The sequence below is a fragment of the Myxine glutinosa genome, chromosome 1, assembly GCF_964187855.1.
Source record: "Myxine glutinosa chromosome 1, kmMyxGlut1.1, whole genome shotgun sequence".
Taxonomy (NCBI): domain Eukaryota; kingdom Metazoa; phylum Chordata; class Myxini; order Myxiniformes; family Myxinidae; genus Myxine; species Myxine glutinosa.
In genome coordinates this window covers 69,051,289-69,057,393 of record NC_136261.1, presented here as the reverse complement: position 1 = coordinate 69,057,393, position 6,105 = coordinate 69,051,289, and the positions used below count along the sequence as shown (strand labels likewise).

The 6,105-nt window shown below is 38.8% G+C and overlaps 1 long non-coding RNA gene across 2 annotated transcripts; it reads left to right on the top strand.

The window, feature by feature from the left end:
- Positions 1-2,216: 2,216 nt before the first annotated feature.
- On the top strand, positions 2,217-4,350 carry LOC137419367 (uncharacterized). Of its 2 annotated transcripts, XR_013622555.1 has the most exons (4): positions 2,217-2,574; positions 2,662-2,790; positions 3,222-3,345; positions 3,485-4,350. It is a non-coding gene; the product is annotated as an uncharacterized LOC137419367 (long non-coding RNA). The 2 variants fall into 2 exon arrangements; XR_013622554.1 differs by having other exon boundaries at positions 2,224-2,790.
- Positions 4,351-6,105: the final 1,755 nt, after the last annotated feature.

The window sequence follows — 6,105 nt, the reverse complement described above, 5'->3', positions numbered from 1 at the left end:
CTCACAGACAAACAAACAGACACTAATTACATTGAAAGGCATAGTTCTCTGAATTCAGAATTTATTGTCACACAATATATCATTCTGACCAGAGACTCTTAAAACAAATTAAGTTTGGGAACCTTAGTTAGGTAAGCCAAATACTTTTTTGAAAGAATGTTACATATTGTTGTTGCAAATCAACATAAGGGCAAAATATATTATTATTCCCTTTCGGGAATAACGATTCCACGATTCCCCTCTCAGCACGTGTCGAGTGTCCCAGGGATACTCTACACGTGCTGAGAGGGGAATCATGGAGGATAGAAAGAACAATTAAGAGAGGGCTTTGGTGCTTGTGTGTACAAGTTGGATGATTCGTAATCAGTAAGTTTTCATTGGTATATCAATTGTCAAGAAGACAAACTGTTTAAAAATGCTCAAGGAGTGCATTAATCATAGCAACTTGACATTGTGCCTAAGATTAACTGTCTCACTATTGTTTCACCAGGAATATACACATTTGAAATACGGTCAGAATAAAAACGAAACCTTTTAATTATTGAGTTCAAATAGAGAATTGGTTCCAAAAATGAACATTGCAATCCAACAAGGAGCAAGACTCACCTGCCAGGGTTCAAAGTTGTCAATACTTTCACAAGATCCATTTTTGAAAGGGCAATGACTGGGTGTTCTTGAATGGAGATCATGTAAAGCGTGCGCAACAACATAAACTGCTAAGTATGATAAGTAGGATACACGAAGCTGTGAAACATCCGTAAATGATGGAAAGACTTCATCTAGTCTCTCAAGTCTGGTGCATATATTCATCTCGTCATGAAAAAGATTCCAAGAACAATTGAATGTTTCTTTCCAAAAATCATCCAAAAATACATTTGTGGAAGCAACAGGATTTTCAGAGCAGGTGTTATCTGTATAAAAACTGAGGAAATATCGTTTTTTGAGAAATTTTATTTCATACTAGCAAAAGTACGTGCATTGCCGGAGTCAATTTGTGCTGTGAATATGAAAAGAGGGGGGGGGGGGGGGAGAGGAGGGAGGGGAAGAAAGGGGAGGAAGAGTTGTGGGAGGGGAGGGGGAGGAAAGAGGAGAGGTTGAGGGAAGGGGGAGAGGGTAAAAGGAGGGAGAGGGGAAGGAGGGGTGAGGGGAGGTGGCAGGGGGAGGGAAGGGAGTGGAGAGTGGAAGGTGTGGAGGAGTGGAAGTTGGGTAGAAAGAGGGAGGGGAAGGAGGGGGAGAATAGGGAGGGGAAGGAGGGGGGAGAGTGGGGTGTGGAAGGAGGGAAGTGGAGGCTGGGAAGGAAGGCGGAGTGGGGCGGGAGTGGAGGACAAAGTGGAGGAAGGGAAGGGGAGAGGGAAAGGAGGGAAGGGTAGGGGAAAGGGAGGGAAGGAGATAGGGAAAGTAAGGGAGATGGGGAAAGAAGTGGGAAGGGTAAGGAAGGGGGATGGGAGGAGGAGGGAGAGTGAGGGAGGGGGGAGAATAGGGTAGGGGTAGATAGGGGAGGAAGGAGAGGGTTCTGAAAACATGAGGGTTCGCTGACTGATACGATACATGCTGTGACAACTCATATTACCCAGGTAGCTGGAGCCTCATGCTATCACATCACATTCCATTGAAGCTGTAATTTTCAGCTCAGCCTTCACTGCCTTCAAAACTGATGAATTTGATGTGGCCCTCGGTACATTCCATTCCAGCAGAGAGGGAGGGCCCTCACTGCCATCTTCTTGTGTTGTGTGTGTGTGTGTGTTTGTGTGTGTGTGTGTGTGTGTGTGTGTGTGTGTGAGTAGTGTAATAATGTTGCTTCTGGGACACCTCCGTTTAACATGGGAAATCCCTATCTAATGTCATTTACCCCCTTGTCTTTTTCAAAAATCATAAACACCTCTATTTCTCCCACCCTCATCTTTATGAACCTTTTGTCTGTAGTACCTATCCTTAATGTTGTTCATTAGACCACTCAAACACTACAAATATTTGTTTTCTCTTATAGACCTATCATCCTTCTTCTACATATCATCTGGCAGATTAATCTTTGACCCATTCACTTCCATATTAATTTTTCCCCTCCCTCATTGCCCCTAAACACCTATATTTCTCTCACCCTGTTCTTTACGAACCTTCTAACCTTTTGACATGTTATCCTTATTCATTAGACCACTTAAACACCTGTGATCCTTCTGACCTCATGGACCTTTTAACCTTTTACTCTTAATATCATCTGGTGAATATGGCCCACTCAAACAACGACCCTACAAATATTTGTTTATGCGTGGGAAATAATTTAATTCTCCTCCAACTTCCATCACCATACTCAAACCTTTTTTTATTAATTCTTCGCTTTTGAGAAATGACGTTGTTTCAATGACTTGGATAACTTCCCAGAAAGATTTCATTGTCTTATTTCCTGTTATTCACACACGCTCAGGGCTTCCCCGAAATGACTGCATGTCGTCATTTCAAGAAAATACATTTTGTTCATTATAAAAGAACGTGTTCAATTCAATTTTGATCATTGGGGATCGACATGTCTTACTACTCCATCCTTTACTCTGATAAAGAAGAAGAATACTCACCAAGGTAAGTTTCATTTAAAATTAAAGTGTTTAAAGCTTTGTATGGGATTAATTATACAACAAATGACTTAATATTCCTTTATCTTTACAGCAATGCGAATATCCTGGCAGAACTTCAAACTGGTTGGAATGAAAATACTGCAGAATCTCAAGAGTTGCAAAACGAAATGAACTTGAACAACCTGCCTGTTTCACCATTCTTGGAAGATTCATATGCAAGGTAAGATACTAAATATTAATACATTTGTGTTAAACGACGCTGCCTTAGTGTGTGTGTGTGTGTGTGTGTTCGTGTGTGTATGTGTTTGTGTGTGTTCGTGTGTGTATGTGTGTGTATGTATCTGTGAATGTGTGTGTGTATGTGTATGTGTGTGTTCTTGTGTGTATGTATCTATGAATGTGTGTGTGTGTGTGTGTGTGTGTGTGTGTGTGTGTGTATGTGTGTGTGTGTATGTATCTGTGAATGTGTGTATGTGTTTGTGTGTGCGTTCGTGTGTGTATGTGTGTGTGTGTATGTATCTGTGAATGTGTGTGTGTATGTGTATGTGTGAATGTGTATGTGTGTGTATGTGTGTGTATGTGTGTGTGCGTGTGTGTGATGTTTTGTCAAGCTTACTTCAACATAGTAATTTCTCCTTATTTTGTTTGCAGCCTTGAAGACCAAAGCTTGGAGTGGGACGATTTTGATTTTCCAAAGAGTGGTTATTTCCCGTCAACATGTGGTACCCTAAATTTTCAACTCGACCACTTGAACACAAAGCTCGATTTTTTAGAGGTATGTATCCCAATATCCTCATATCCTTGTGTGTGTGTGTGTGTGTATGTGTGTGTGTGTGTATGTGTGTATGTGTGTGTGTGTGTGTGTGTATGTGTGTAATATTTTCTCTCCCCTCTTGTCCTCTTGCCTTTGACAGAAAGAGATTCCAAACCTGAAGATATCTGCTGCTGTTGAAACTACCTTTGTCTTATGTTGGGAAGAGATTGATGATTTGTGCTGGGAAGAAGTTGAATGTATAATACCTCAAGGAAAATGTTTTTGTAATATGAAGCTTTTGTTTAAAATATTATTTATATATATATGCTTTGTCCAGAATTATTTAATTATTAATTACAAGAAAAGAATAAAGGTTAGAAGGAAGGGGGTGCGTTCCCCCACCCTTGATTTCCCCCATCCCACCCCTCCCCTCCCCTTGTGTGTGTGGGGAAGGTGGGGGTGGGATGAGGGGGGATCAAGGGTGGGGGACGCACTGGGGGTGGGGGATGATGGGTGTGGTCTGTGTGGGCGGGGTCTGTGTGGGCGGGGTCTGTGTGGGCGGGGTCTGTGTGGGCGTGGTCTGTGTGGGTGTGGCTTATGATTTTAATTTATTTAAATTTTTTTTTATTACCACTAATTAAATTAGCTAATCTGGGTGGGGTGAATAGAAATGTTGTTTAATGAATTATTAGCTTTGTTTTTTGTAATTCTTGCGAGTAAAATGAACCCAAGATTTCCTCTCCATTTAAATCATATAATTTGTAGGTCCAAGGGACTGTATCCATTACATCAATGATTTTAAATAATTCACGAGTCCATTTTTGTGTATAACCTTTCTCAAAATGGCTTTTCCATTTGTATATCCTTACCATATCACCAACTTTGAACTTGGGCTTTCTCAAATTAATCTCCTTTTCATATTCTAATTTTGTAAATGTTTCTGATGGTTTTGATTTTGTTGATGAATGAACTGTATTGTTGTAATCATCTACAATATCCTGAATTAAATACACCCATTTTTGAGAACCGAGTTCTGTGAATTTTTTATATAATTTCTCTTTCAAAGTACGATTAAAACGCTCAATAACAACTGCCTTTCCTTCATTAAAGGTGCTGTATAATTTAATACCCTTCCCCTTAAGAAATTTCATGAATATTTTGTTATAGAACTCTGTTCCCTCATCAGTCCATAACTTCTTTGGTTTCCTTTTATCCCGATCAAATATTAGCTTAAAGGCTAACATTAAAGTATCACCCCTTTTATTTTTTAAAGGGACAACCCAGGCAAATCTACTCCTCAAATCAATAACGGTTAAAGCATACCTGTATCCCCTGTCATTATTCAATTCAATTAAATCAGCGGACCATATGTGGTCGGTGTATTTAGAATAAACCTTCCTTCTTTTAAACTTTGTGATTATAGGTTTGTGTAATTCTTCAGCCAAAAGCTCCTCAGTCTTGATGACATCATTAGAGCCTAATAGTTTTTTGAGGAATAACCAAGACCAAGTTTCAATTTAGCATTTATCAAATTTCTCACAATAAACCTATCAACTTTCTCTCTCAACGTTGGATTTTGTATCAAAGACAAATTATACAACATTTCGCTGTCGGCTTTATGTTTTTCAGTCAACGTAGTGGTTTTCCCATAAGCAATATCATGCTTCATACACACTTCGTCAACCCTATTTGTAGGTTTAGACCAAGGTTTAGGATTGTCAGCCTCATCTAATCTTTTATCCAAGTTTGTTCCTGGACCACAGAAAGAATACCCTGGAAGGTGTAATTCCCCTGGAATTCCAGTTGTTGTAAATTTACTTCCTGACAGAAACTTTTGTATGTCTCCTCCTCTTTTAGGAGAGATGAATTGGCACTTTTTAGAGCCACATACTTGACATATTCCTTTTTGATAAACTCTATTATTTTTAGCTTTAACATAAGAGATATTTTTAGATTTAGTTTTCTTTTTACATTTGAGACAATAACTCATATTTATTTATCAGAAAAATTCCGACAGAGTATCAAAACCTTTTTGGTTTTCAACATACACATTTCAATCTTTATTTTTAAAACATAAAGAATCCTAAGGAATGCCTTCACTCTCTCCTCCATTTATTTACAAATAAAAACTAACTAAAGTCAATGACACCAACATCATCAATCACATAATCTTTTCCTTCTTCTTCTTCTTCTTCTTCACCACTTTCTCGTTTAAATCTCTGAAATTGAAGACATTGACGTTCTTATTTTTGAAACCATTATCTTCATAAGAGTTGTTAATTCTTTAATTTCCTCTTCGGTGCGTTGAGATTGATTTATTTGCTTTAATACACTCAATCTTTTATGAATCTCAGTGATTTCCATCTTTTTATATTTTTCCTCCCTCTCTCTTTGCTCCCTCTCCTCCTCCTCCATTTTCTCCCTCTCCTCCTTCTCCTTTTTCTCCCTTTTCTCCCTTTCCTCCTTCTCCCTTTTCTCCCTTTCCTCCTTCTCCTTTTTCTCCCTCTCCTCCTTCTCCTCCTTTTTCTCCCTCTCCTCCTTCTCCTCCCTCTCCCTTTCCTCCTTCTCCTTTTTCTCTCTTTCCTCCTTCTCTTCTTCAACTCCTTCCTCATCCCTTGCTACCCTTGAGTTTGAACCCCAAAGAATATTATACATATACTCATCTGGATTTTGAGATATTCTTGTATCTATAATTATTTTTCTCATAATAGGATACCAATAAGATTTGTTGACGATTTCTAAAAGAGTTTTATATTTCATAACTTTGAGAAGTTCATTTTT